The sequence below is a fragment of the Leguminivora glycinivorella genome, chromosome 9, assembly GCF_023078275.1.
Source record: "Leguminivora glycinivorella isolate SPB_JAAS2020 chromosome 9, LegGlyc_1.1, whole genome shotgun sequence".
In the NCBI taxonomy this organism is placed as follows: domain Eukaryota; kingdom Metazoa; phylum Arthropoda; class Insecta; order Lepidoptera; family Tortricidae; genus Leguminivora; species Leguminivora glycinivorella.
In genome coordinates, this window is record NC_062979.1 from 14,558,040 (window position 1) to 14,573,125 (window position 15,086).

Consider the following 15,086-nt stretch of genomic DNA (forward strand, 5'->3'; position numbering starts at 1 on the left):
TTCGTGCTAGATAAAAACCCCCAGGCAAGAGCAAACAATTTTTTTTCCTAGCCTATATTTGTAACCCACTGCAAAGGCCTCTCTTTTCTTCCGCCACCCATCACGTTTTGCCGCCTGCTTCGGCTAGCCGCAGCAAAATACGTCGAGGTCATCTCGCCTCGTTTTTTTTGGTCTACCTCTGCCCCGACTAGTCGGGTGGTGTCCAGTTAGCAAACTATACACCCTGTTTCTATTTTAAATTATATGTGTTGTATTCTTTTCTTGTACAATAAAGTGTTTACTTACTTACTTTTTTGAATTCCGTTAACTTTAAGGGAAGGTTCTTTAGATTAAATACGATTAATTTCTCAAAAAAGCTAGCGTCTTGACTGTTACGTTTACCGAGTTTGAAAAAATAATAGTTATTTGTTTTACAAGGGGGCAAAGTAGTTGTTTAACTGGACGTGCCAATATTGATACCTGAGCAAGGGAAAGATTTCAATATTGAACCGCGAGCGTAGCGAGTGGTTCAAAAAGTGGAATCTTGAGCGTTGCGAGGGTATCGAGGCACGAAGGTAAAAGGAACTTTGCCATCGACTATATATATAGAGCAGCGAAGTGGTCCAATGATAGCAACCTTCCCCTAATAACTCTTTCATTAGATTTTTATAATATTAGGTAAAAGACATGGAGACAGCCAATTTTTGGCTTCACTTTTTAACGTGCTAATTCTATAGAGCCAGGTTTCTGGGCTCTCTGGTGATTCTGTGTTTTAAACACATCTTTAGAATAAAAGCTTTACCTTATGTCAAAAAAGTATTTTATTTGAATAAAGGTATTTTGAAGATACCTATTTTGCATTTTGTATTTCAAATACCTTTTTCTAAAACTATTTTGTATTTTTATTTGAAATAGGTAAAAAACCAAAGTATTTGCATTTTGTATTTAAATACATTGCTGGAGAGCATCACTTTGTTTTTCTGTCAATGAAAAGAAGAATATAGTAACTATGTATGAAGTCCATGTAGAGGCACTGCGTTTCAATATTAAGTATCAGTGTGAGATAAGATTTTTCAAAATAATAGTCACGATATTTGTTTAATTTGATAGTCACGTGTATTTAAATTGTAGTAAGTATCTACATTAGTTCAGAGTTTATTGCTGGGCGTGGCCATACTGTAGATAGAGCTCTTTCTTGTACTGTGCCCTTAGGTTCCCCCTTTGTAATAATTGCAGTGGTTCTTCAAATCATACATGCGGTAAATAATGCGGTCGTGGCACGGAATATCTACTAAGTAGCTGAAGAAGAGTTACTGTCAAAGTAAAATGTGTAATCACAGTGCCTATACTGCTATCTCTCGACACAGGCTTAAAACTTTTGAACCACAGTTTTGAAAATTTGACCCATATTCTTAGCTTGATATGAGTTAAAGTGTAAAATACTAATATTGGCGCCATCTAGCCGAGCACCCCCCAAAGGTGTAAAGCCATCTAAGCCACCGTACCTTTTTCTTTATAGTTCTGAGTTTGGCCGTTTTCTTCCTATCTGTCTATACGGAGTTATATAATTGTCTTCCCCTGTTGTAAATAGCAATAGTAACAATAGTTGTGGAGTATACAGATGTATGCGACTAAATAAATGTACAAATGTGTTCTGTGACACAAACATTTAAGACATCAAATAAAGTTTAACGAAGCTTGTTCAGTTGTTTTATTGGGCATATTGTATTATATTTACGATCGAATGCAAAAGTATCTCCAAATGTGGTGTTACCATAGGTACAATATTTTGTGTTGTAGAATTAATTTGCCAGTGTAAAATACTAACGCAACAAAGAGTTTGCACATTTTTGTCAATATTTTTGTAGGTAAGTGCGTACTATATTTTGTCAAACAAGTGTGTCAGTAAACAAGAACAAAGAAAACTATATGCATCCTTTTCTTTAGGGTGCTATAAAAATACAACTGTATTTGTATATCGGCAGCAATATTGTGGGCATGGCAATCACATTGAATTTTAAGCGTAGCGAGGGATTTCGATAATAGTAGGTATTGAAATGTTAACGCCCAAGATGTAAATTATTAATTATGTGACAGACATTTAAAGGTATGCAAACTCGTTGCGTTAATATTCTGTACTGACAACAAAGTTCTCGAACAGAAAATTGTCAGTTTGCTCCCTCGTAGAAAAAAACAAAGTCCCTTTTTGTGTGGGTGAGGTAAAAAACTAATTTCCGCCTTATACAAATCATTATTATTATCATAATACAAATCATTTATTCTTGATAAATATAAACAATACAAACACATATTTAATAGTTGTGTTTGTATGTCATTGAAATGAAAACATTGGCACAAAAAAGATAGGAATTTCAATTGCAGTTTAATGGATTTAACATGTTCAAGCTATTTTGTCAATGTGAATGAGGAGACACACTGACATGTTATCCCGCCGGGCACTGACATTTTAGGCGGCGCCTGTACGTAAGTGTAATAATGGGCATGTCATTGTCGTTCATATGTGTGAGAGAGAGAAAAATATATCTTCTTCTCACTCTCACGTATTAAATTCTTTGTCTGTGCAATGGACTTATAAGGTGGCGCCATCTGTCACAAGCTTCGAGTGTGCCTCCTCATTGAATTTCAATGCAAACCCCTTGTATACTAGTGTCTGTACAGAAAGTGAGGAGTCGTGAGTCGTGGAATGTATTAGACCCCATACATTTCACGACTCTTCACTTTCCGGTCAGACTCTATGAATGGCGGCTCTGTAGGAGAAAAAAAAATTCAATTTAAGTATTTTGTAAAATGTGTGAATGTACTTACGACTTGATCCGTAAGCGTGGTTTAGAAGCAACTTGAGATTGGGTGACGTGTATATACCTCCTATAATTTGTGGCGTTTATTTCATAATGTGTGGAGCTAGCATTATGTGACGTGTAGATGTCGGTTTCACAAAAATAACGCTTGTCAATAAAGCTTCATTGCTGCTAAAATTCGTTTAATAATAGTCTTTATCGACCATCACCAGTGTAACCTCTTTTTGATAGCCGGTAAATGACATGTTTAGTTCCGCTACTCGCCACCGCATCGTGCACAGCGTTTCCATAGACAAAAAAGTCTAGCGACCAAATCCACATGTACCAAAAGCTGTCAACGGTAAAAAGGACACATGAATCATGTACCGTTTTGCTTAATGTAAAAAACTATAAGCCCTATTGTACTAAGATAAAGTTGATTTTAGATTCATATTTTTTTTTCAATTAATACGTTTTGGTTGGCTCAAAACCAACTTGCGATCCGATCTCACATGCGACCATTATCCACAGTTGATTTTGAAATGATACCACTTGACAGTTAGATAACGGTTCGAATAGGGCCCCTAGAGAGTACATGTACAGTTTGGAAACGGTTAGTCAGATCGGCATCAAGGACGCTAATTTCTTTGGGAACTTTGTGTAGGTGTACGTAGTCTGCGAAGAGCAAATTTTGTGTAACATATTTTGAGGGTAAAACATCCGCTATTGATTACTGCGTGGTGTGTACGTGACGAGAGCAGGCATAGAATCAAAGGGTCAGTCTCTTATGAAAATATCGGACAAAGCGTTTTGTCTGAGCGGCAGACGGCAGATGGCTCTCGGAATCCTTTATTTGCCCCTTTGTTTGTTTGCAAATATATGATAGTATTGACGCACATTTAGATATTGATGTAATAATGATATTTTATCGAATCTTTCTACCCGCATAAAAACTGACCTAGGATCCTGATTTAAGCATTTTCACCACACCTGGTAACAGGCTCTCTCAGGCCAAATAGCACTAGACCCTACTCATAGTGTTGTGTTCCTGCCAGTGAGTAGGGCTGCCAGAGCTCAACGAGGGTGCGGTGTGCTGGTGACGGAAGAACCTACGGAACCAATTTGTCCCGTCCATTGTCCTTTGAGTCTTCGGCAAACCAAACCCTCTTTAGAACTTGTACACTCTTTTTTTCTGTGTACTTAACACAGCAAAAAGGAGTGTACAAGTTTTTTAATAGGTTGGCAACGCGCACGTGACATTGCTTGAGTTGCAGGCGTCCACAGGTGGCGGTGACTGTTTTCCATCTCGATATTAAATTCGGATCTATCATTAATTATTTACCTACCTACATTATATATCTAAAATACCATTAAGAATTTTCCTCTGGCACGGTAGCTTTAACGACCGTCTTGTATTGTCTTGCCAACGAGTGCGTAGGTGTAATATCGACGCCGTCTTCTGAATGACACTTGAGCGTTTAATGGCCCATTCTGAGCCAGAACTTGCCATTATATTCGTCTTCAGACCACAATGAAATATTTATATTCGTTTGACTTTTTCTTTGATATTTATACGAGTTTGTTTGCGTTGAGAACTGGTGGGGACATTATTTTTACAAAATTTTTCCTATGACTGTTGTAATACCCCGCTACCCCTTAATTAATTACCTTCTTTATTAACCTAACACTACCTAACTTAAGTCCAAATTGTTAGCCCTAATTAAAACAATACACTATTAAAAATTGGCCATTAAAACAAGTACTGTGATCGTCTAGTAAGTGGTAGGACCCCATAGTTGTGTGTAGTAATCCAAATTCTTTTTACCTTTAGGAACTTGCTATTAGGGTTAAATTTAATTTGATAAAACTAAGGCAGTAATATATTCATTTGAGGTATAATAAGCAAAGTGAACGACATTTGTGAAAGAATTTAGTGCGTTGAGATAAGAGTGTGAGAGATAGGTAAAATTGTGTAAGGAATAAAAATACAGGAAATATATTAAAAATATATACAAGACATTATTTAAAATGGGGTTAATTGCTTCCGACCCACGAGTCCCTTATACGTAGGAATAATAGGTGTATAATATAATATAGCCTATTATAAAGACCTCGCTCGAGCATATGGACAAATCAGGTTGCCGGTTCAATTTATGTTTTATCAAACATTGAACAAATGGGTTCCTTAGAACAAAAGTAAACTGATGTAAAGTGTCTTTGCACTACTTAAAAATGTACTACCATAGTAGTAGATATCAAATAATTATTCAAGGACCCTTTAATCCCAGTATAATTTTATATGTTTTGGGATGTTTCTGCAACGAAATTCTCTTCCGTCAGGATGAAAGCTGCTCTGCCTATTCCTGGTCTATCTGGGAAACAGAATATCTATTTTGATATCCATTATTGGGCCTATTCATTGACCTTCTTTTGATACTAAGACAAATACTTCATTGAACTAGCCTTTTGAATGACAAATCCCTAGACTCACACGCCATCCCATATATATAGTTTGGTTCGGCCTTAGCCATCGAAAGTTGTCCAAGATCACAAAGTATAAATTCTATATGCGGGCAATATCCCACGTTCCAAGTATGGTGGTCTATTGCTTGACATCGTGTTACACTAGTCAATGCTAGAATTGTTTGATTTCCCAGACAACGTTATCGTTAAACATATTATGAAAATGGAATGATGATTCCAAAGTCTGCCAATCTCGAAGTTAGTATTATTAACTCTATTTCCACTTTTGTGAACAAATCTTACTTGATTCAATACTTCCCCAGATAGAGTCAGGAACCTAACATCCATAGATGTCCTATGCCTTCCTAGTATTAGTATTAATTCCCACCAGTTATCCTTTAACTCTAATAAAATTTACATGTTATGAACAATAAATAAAGTTATTAATCCTACTTTCATTGAAATAGCAAAATTATCTTACTTAAGGATGAGATAATAGTGGGAAAATCCTTCTAATCACCCAAAGAGATTCTAGCTAATAGAATGTGTATGTACATAAAGTAAATATGTGTAATATTTTATGTATCTATTTTGTTACAATCACCCAAAGAGATTCTAGCTAATAGAATGTGTATGTACATAAAGTAAATATGTGTAATATTTTATGTATCTATTTTGTTACATGTAGTAGTCATATTAGAAATACTCAGATCCTAATTTTAATTAATAATATTCCAAATTAACCGTTAGTGTTAATTGTATGCAATAAATAAATTGAAATTTGAACAACTTAAAATAATCACCACATAAATATAACATTCATGAATATCCCGTTTATATGAAATGAATAAGTACCATAATCAATTTTAACATACAATTAAATAATTAAATTTTATCACTTACTTGCTCTCCTTCACTATACTTTACCAATATAAACTCCTTCTCACTCTAATTATTTCTATTTAAATGCTTCAATCAAAATCACAGTAACTGACTTCCTCTTACTAAGCCCGTACAACTAATACTGATCCTCTCTCTCATTTTGCTCTGCCTTTTATATCCTATCCGCGCATGCGTTTGCATCTTTCGTCCAAAGTTTCCCTTTCTTCTATTCCTCTCAATAAATCAATAGTTAGAGACGCCATCTTTAATATTTTCGTCAAGGCTGACCGCTTTCCTCGATAACAACGCTTACGGCAATAGTTTAAAGAATGTTTGATTTTGTAAATTACGCTAACTTTAATATTTTTATCCCGATTTACTGCTTTCCTCGATAATAAAGCTTTTTGCAACAGTTTTAGAAATACTGATTTAAACTTTCACGATTATTACACATCATTATTTTTAAAATCGGGACTTAATCGCGTATAACTACATATTAAACTGACCTCCAACGTTTCAAGGACGGCATTGTCCCCGTGGTCTCGGAGAAGACTGGCTTGAAATGACATCAACACCTTCTGACAGCCGCGCGAGTTTTTCGACGGGGACAATGCCGTCCTTGAAACGTTGGAGGTCAGTTTAATATGTAGTTATACGCGATTAAGTCCCGATTTTAAAAATAATGATGAGTTTTAGAAATGTTGATCTTTGTAAATTATGTACGTTTGAATTCCGGGAATAATTATTATTTTTCATACTATTAGACGTTTATTTCTAATATAAGTAAGTTATTAAAATTGTTTACTATAATTACACCTAAGTAAGGGTGTTTTAATAAATATCTCCTTTGATTTGAACCGAGGACTGTGTGGTCCGTTACACTGTACCGCTTGGGAATAATTGATTAAAAACACGACCTCAGCCTTTTTCCGGTCCTCTTAACTTAGGTTCATTTAAATTTTAATGTGGATTGGTGTAACGGTTTAAAAGTCACTACACTACACTTAGGTACCTACAAATAAAAACGATTTTTTTCTCAAAAATTATTAGCAGAATCTTGGCCCGCCCCTGGCCGCACTCACTCCGCGATTCTATCGCCGCATTCTATCAGTACATGCTGGCGGCCGCGAGTTCGCGGCCTAATCAGGGGTGACGCACGTTCTCACGGAACGCACGTTCGGACTTTCTGGGTTCATATGCGACGTCCGCGTGTGGAATGGCTAATAATGCTTAGTTAAATAAACATCATGAACAAAATAGGACAATCTTACACATCTACTATTGATTTTAAAAAGGCGGCATTTCGTGAAGATCAAAGCAGTGGGCCTTCTGTACTTGTACTATTATATATTCTGTGTCTTGGCTATATGTATTTCACAACATTATAGTACTAAATTACGAGTATGATAAAAATGTACGAAAAACAATTACCTATGCTAAAGACTGTTAGTTCGTTTTCTTTTAACGGTTTCAAAACCTTTTAATGATATTAAAATTAGGGCGGTAAAGTATTTTCGGGAATGCATAAATAATGGGGGCATTAGCTGGTGTATTTTTTTTTTGTATTTGAATGAATACGACATAAGTCTTATAGGATAGCAAAGAAAATGCGACCAATAAATTGTAAGATGCTGTATTCATTAAGGCGTGAAGACAAGCCAGGGGCAACAAAGAGGAAATCACATAAAGCCGTGAACTCATCCAGCCAGTATTTATCCTTCGATTTCCCAGTTACTCTTCGCTTTCGCTTATCAGATTAAATCTATTTTCTTTTAGTTTTTTTTTTTATAAATGGGCTTACTCTTGACCACAGACTAGCCAAAGGCAAAGACGTGGCCTACGATGGAGTGAGCTCGCCCAGAAGATGCCTGTTCACTGTTAGTGTTTGCGTTAAGAGGCTATGGGATGATTCTTCGCACAAACGTAGTCCTCATTACATTTTAAAATTACATAAATAATAAATAAATAATTATGGATTTTTATAGGACCTTTGCACTAGCATTCATAATTGGCCACAGTATCTTTCTTTTTTTTTTTTTTTATGAAATAGGCAGCAAACGAGCAGACGAGCCGCCTGATGGAAAGCAGTCATCGCCGCCCATGGACATAAGCAACTTCTTTCCAGATGATAGTTGCACTTGCAGCGATTAAGTAAGAGGTAGGTATTCTGTGTAGGCTGTTGGCAGTCTACATACAGCCTACATCGGTTGTGATGGCTGTACAAGCCAATGGCGGATCGGCATTTTCTGCCGCATCTAGCACTATCCGCACTAGAATTAGAAGTAATGCTTCTAATTGAAATAGTTTTTATCTCTATCTGTTCGTAATTTTTATTAGCAGAGCCCAACTGGGGTAGTACCTCCGCCTTATAGAAGACCGCAGCCAAATAGCACTAGACCCTACTCATAGTGTTGTGTTCCTGCCGGTGAGTAAGGCTGCCAGAGCTCAACGAGGGTGCGATATGCTGATGACGGGAGGACTTACGGAACTGACTTATTCCGTCTATTGTCCTTTGAGTCGTCGGCAACCCGAACCCTCCTTGGAACTTGTACACTCCTTTTTGCTGTGTATTTAACACAGCAAAAGGGAATGTATAAGTTTCTAATGGGGTGGCAACGCGCATGTGACACTCTTTGAGTTACAGGCGTCCATAGGTTACGGTGACCGCTTTCCATCAGGCGGGCCGTACGCTTGTTTGCCACCGACGTAGTATAAAAAAAAATTAAACTCAGAAGCATAGCCATGATTAAATCATCGTGTAAAAATATTTCATGAATATCCAGGGAGGAACATGAGGTAATCGTTTGCAAGCAAGGATACAGAAAATTCTTAACTTCAGCCTGCCTAGCCGAAGTGACAATCGTTGACGCTACGTGGTGGTCGAAATGCAGTCTGGCTCTGTTTCGCTACTCTGAAAAAGAGCAATAGGGAGAGCTGCAAACAGGTATACGGTCCGCCTGATGGAAAGCGATCACCGTAACTTATGGACACCTGCAACTCAAGGGGTGTCATATGCGCGTTGCCGACCCATTAGAAACTTGTACACTCCTTTTTTGAAGAACCCCATACTGTAGTTCATCGGGAATACCATTCCGCGGGTGGTTATACCAAGGATCAGAAAATGCTATTGCCGGCACTGGCGGCACTGCAACTTTAATAAGTGTTGCTCGACAAATGTTTGTACCATTTTACAGCAAGCGCCTAAGGTATTGTTGGTTGTCAATAAAGTTCACAGATGTTAGTACACATATTTTTATCTAAAAATAACGGAGTATTCTAGATTTCTATATTTCAAATTTATTTTTCTGCTGATTTTCTGTGTAAAGTAGTAAACCCTTATTGTTCGAAGTCGGTAAAACAGTATTATTTGAGAACCGATCCATAAAGATTAACCTTGCATCAAATTAGAGCCAAATTCTTTCCTTCCTTTCCTTTCAATCTTTTTGTTCCTGTCATGAGTGATTTTTTTTTATGTAGAAAAGTATTTTATCTTATAATCGGTATCTAAATAGTACACGTATAACTATTTCGCTTAGTTTGGGGCAAGATTTTAAATTGGTTTAGGATATCCCCTGATGATACTTTTTTGAGACCAATACGGGGGGAAGGGGGTATCTTCACACAACACCACCGATCGCCTACATGAATATATAAACCAAAATAACTAAAATTTTTACGACTTACTTTAGTCTAAGTAAAAACATCAGTGATTCATTTAATTTAAGAGTGTAGTGCCTAAGACTCTAGCAACGCGCCCGCGCCGGGAATCACAAACAACTCACGCACACACCTAACGGAGCGTCGAGGCGGCACACACTCACACGCCGCGCCCCTATAAAAGACAGCCGTCGCAGCGCCCGGCATTCAGTCCACCGCGGCCATCCGTGACGGACAGAGCTCCCTGGTACTACCGCGGCACCCGCGACAGTGCGAACCTACTCAGGCATCCTACCTCGGCCATCCGAGTGGACGCCTTGTCCTCTTTCGATATTTTGAAAGTAGTAATTCCCTTAATAAAATTTTGTGAATATAACCGTCTCGTCTTCTTTACACTGGCGTCCAACGAGCGGCACGTTCCTCCACGCGCAAGATTCGTCACGAAGGCAGGGCGTGTCACAACAAGATACGTAAAAACAAAAAAAGAAACTATGGCGTCCTTTAGCGAAGACCAGTTTACTCGGCTGATTTCTACACTGTCGTCATCGTCATCATCACGCCACTCCACATTAGCAAGCTGCATTCACCATTATGATGGAACCAAGGATGTTGGTGTGGTGACAAGGTTCCTTTCGGCAGTAGACACATATATAATGGTGGAGAAGATCCCGGAGAAAGAGGCAATAATGGGGTTACCCTTAATCCTGGTGGGAGAAGCAGGCATCTGGTGGCAAGGCATCAAACACGAAGTCGAGACCTGGGAAGGCTTTAAGGAGAGGCTGCACGCTGCATTTGCGCCCAGAAAGGAAGCTTACCAGCTACTACGGGAAATAATGAGCAACGAACAATCTAAATCTATGCTCACAGAAACGTTTGTGGCTCAGAAGCGAGTCTTGTTCGCCCAACTGCCAACCCCGAAGATACCCGAGATCTGTCAGCTGGACATGGTGTATGGACTTCTTCGCCTGGATATGAGGTCTGCCGTACCTAGGTCAGCCGTCAGCTCTTTTGATAACCTGGTACAGCTGGCAAGAGCCGCAGAAAATAGATAGATAGATAGATAGATAAAAATCTTTATTCTTCTCATTATTACATGGCTCTAATGGCAAACAATTTTGAAATTTATGTATACATACATCGTTATTATTTAAAAGTTAAGTAAATAGAACATGCAGAATTAAAGTTATATGTAATTGGTAACATGCATTAAACTAAACCCTAAACGTATACAAACAGACACTGTAAGGTATAAAAATAAGTTGAGCCATGTGATGGTGCGAAGAAGAGGCGCTGACTCAGCATCAAGCTACGGAGACCCGCAGCGCTGGTATTCTGTCAGAAAACATAATGAAGGAGCGAAATGAACCTCTGACTACCAGTGCGAGCGAATCGAAGCGTGAAAGATTCGCTCGGGGAAAAGAGCGCTGTGAATTCTGCCGTGCTATAGGACATGACATGGCGTCGTGCAGGCGGAGACAAAAGGCACTTGGAGCGATGGCTGTACCGAAACAGGAAGCGGTGACTCAGGCTCCATCACCTTCGCAGCCCCGATTCTACTGCTATGGCTGCGGAGCCCCGGGAGTGGTGAGATCCAAGTGCTCCACCTGCAACAAAAAGAGGCCGGTGGAAACTGGTGCATGTTCCATCGATATTCAGCTGGATGTAAGGCCCCGACCTATGGTGTTTACGAAGATCGGCGATATCGAAGAGTGCGCTAAGCTCGACTGCTGCGCCAAGTCTAGCGTTGCGTCATACCAACTGGCCACGAAGTTACGAAAGAAGGGGTACGTCTTCCAGCAACAGAGAATGAAGATAACTCTCGCGGACGGCATTGGCAAGCGTCAGAACGTTGAAATAGTCAGAGCCCCCGTGGAACTTTATGGGAAAACAACGTACACCACTTTCGTCGTTTTGCCCGGTTGCAAAAAGAACCAAACCTTACTTGGCGTTGGCTACATCCAAGATGCAGGGATACTGATCAACTTACCTCAATTCAGGATGTCCTTCATTGAGCGGCCAGAAGAGGACTACGACCTATACGACGAGGGGTTTGCCACCTTCAAACAGCCTTCAATGGAAGAGTTCCAAATGCAATCACCTGTATCCGTTTTGACCTGGAATTCATCATCTACGCTGCCAGGAAACGTTTGCGCTTCACCATCCTTGCCGTCGTGTTCATCACCATCATTACCAGAGCCAGCAGATAAGGGAACAGAGGTATCAGGCTTTATGATGACAACCGAAACACCCGTAGAAAGGACCATTATAGCCCCGAGAACACCTGATTGGAACTTGATTCCCATAAAATCCCCGTCACCCAAGAAGTCACGGTTCTACGAGGCCAGCTCCCCAGATCTGGACTACATGATTCGTGATGCACAAATAAATGTTCATTCTCAGGCCGTTGAACTGACAAAGAAGACAGCTGCTTGGACCTGGACTGAAGAGCAGGAAAATGCCTTTACGGAACTGAAGCATAGGTTGACTTCCTCCCCAATATTACGTCAAGCTGACCACACTAAGCCCTACATACTGAAGACTGATGCCAGTAACTACGCGCTCGGAGCGGCTTTAGTCCAGGGGAGGGAAGCGAAGAATATGTGGTAGAGTATGCTAGTCGACTACTCACTTCTCCGGAACGCAATTATTCAACCACAGAGAAGGAAGCCATAATACTGTATCCTCGTCGGGCCGCCATCGGATCCAGAGGGGAGGATGTAGTGCCTAAGACTCTAGCAACGCGCCCGCGCCGGGAATCACAAACAACTCACGCACACACCTAACGGAGCGTCGAGGCGGCACACACTCACACGCCGCGCCCCTATAAAAGACAGCCGTCGCAGCGCCCGGCATTCAGTCCACCGCGGCCATCCGTGACGGACAGAGCTCCCTGGTACTACCGCGGCACCCGCGACAGTGCGAACCTACTCAGGCATCCTACCTCGGCCATCCGAGTGGACGCCTTGTCCTCTTTCGATATTTTGAAAGTAGTAATTCCCTTAATAAAATTTTGTGAATATAACCGTCTCGTCTTCTTTACAAGAGGCTAAAAATCTGTTTCCAGAAAACATCCGAGCATTTTGCAAGGTAATGCCTGATTACAAACATTAACCAATTCATGTTAAATATTAATATGTAATTTAAATTCATCATTTTTCAATACTTGAAACGCTTTACGCGAACATAAATCTGTCTCAAATTAAGTAAAGTTTACTTATGATGAATTTAACTCTTCGTAATTTGTATCGAGGTCATAGGTGAGATTATAGTTAAACGTTTTACCTGTCTAAAATATAAAAAATTAATGGCAGGTACTTGGACGCTTACCAAGAGGTAAGATTTTTTTTGTTTCTTTATATAAATAATCAGTCAAGCGTCTTTATGGCTATAGAATAAGTGAAATACATTTAATTTAACACATGCCAAACATCAAGGAAAAAGAAATCAGTCCACTGGTGGTGGAGCCGGGAATAGAACCCGGGTCCTCATCTTACGCGGCTAACGTTATTACCTCTGCACTACCCCGACCGCCGCGCGATGTCGTCGAAAACTCGTCGTACACGTCGAAAATTATCTGGTGTATGTCATCCTTGAATGCTAGGTGCCTTTAAATCATTTTATTTTGTTCTCTAGGTACTTACGTATTTTATGTTACCAGAGAACTGTAGTAGTCTCACCAGCTATCGGCCACATAATTTTGTACCATGTTGTATCTGATTGAAAACTAAACTACGGTTATAAAGATACTGATGAAGGCGCCTCAGGATAAATCCGGGAATACCCGGCATCAAACCATTTACGGTCGCACACAGCGCTCGAAGCTGTAAAATCTCTGGACTTGCTCATAAAAAACAGATAAACTGATATGTGTAGTTTGCGCTGCATTTTTATGTTGGCAAAATATTTTATAAATGACGTGAGCATAATAGTAGAAAGACTTTAAATTCTCGCGGTTTGTACACATATTTAAAATCACTTCGAGCCGTGAGTGCAATGACTATACACACACAACATAAAATATATAGTGCGAAAAGAGTTTCCCTCGTTCGTATTTGACGTGCTAGTTCAATTCAAACAGTATCAAGAGACCAGGTACATCTTATACTGAGACTGGCTGAAATAGCATGACACGTTCGTATGTTTCCGTAAGATTTCGCACTACATCTGTAGTAAGGTTTAGAATATAAATAGCGTTACTGATAAAATGTTAATAACAGCTGTCCCGTTCACTGTCATTTTTTACAAACAAATCTAGTGCAAGCCTACAATGCCACTGTGTTTAGATTAATATTGAAAAGCCCCTCCGATGGCGCAAATAAATCGATAAGGATAATATTTCTCGGAAATTTATATGTAGAAGTAACATTTAAAACAAGCAAAACTCAATTCGAATTGGTGAAACAACGTTTAAAATATTTAGTAAGCGGAATGAACATAATAATACACGAGGGTCTCGTAAATGAACTACCGATGTGTTTACAATTAGGTTCTGTGCAATTTCACCAAACGAGACATCGGATTTCAGTTTAAATTTGAAAACAAAGTCAAATGTTAATCAATATCACTGATTTCATATTTTCCTGATGTGTTTGAATTGAAGACAAGGTACAGAGGGGCAATTTCAACTGGGGGGCCAATGCAACTGATCCATTTTTTCCATACTACAAATCTACAAATTGTTACTGCTAATATGACACTGACATTTTGTCGAATAAATTATACCTCTATTTCTAATGTCACAGTTTCGTTTTCTTTCAACCCCTTATTTGCCAAGAGTGGCACTAAAACTTGAGTAGTTTCATGTGCTCTGCCTACCCCTTCATGGGATACAGGCGTGATTGTATGTATGTATGTATGTATGTATGTAATAGTAGATTATACACCAAGGGAATAAAACACTGTTTTATGTCACGGGCGCGACATTGAATCCTGAACGTAACGAAGGACTCCGAGTTTTACTCCCGAGCGCAGCGAGGGAGTTATAGAATTAATTCCCGAGCGAAGCGAGGGAATTAAGACTGAGTCCTGAGTGCAGTGAGGGATTCAAGCGCCCAAGACAAAAACAGGTTTATTCCCGAGGTATATACTCTACTTTTCTCACCTTATGCGAGACAAGAAAAAACAGCAAATTCTTGAAATGGAGCTATAAAATGATACCGCCGCAACTTGTCACAACTCGTTTCTGACAGCATTTCAACAAATGAAGATCGTGCGTCAAATGAAAATCGAGTCGCTCGCGGCTTCGGTTTTTGAAAATCGAGTTGGCTATGCCCGCCGCGGGCATTACGGCTTAACGAAATTAGACTT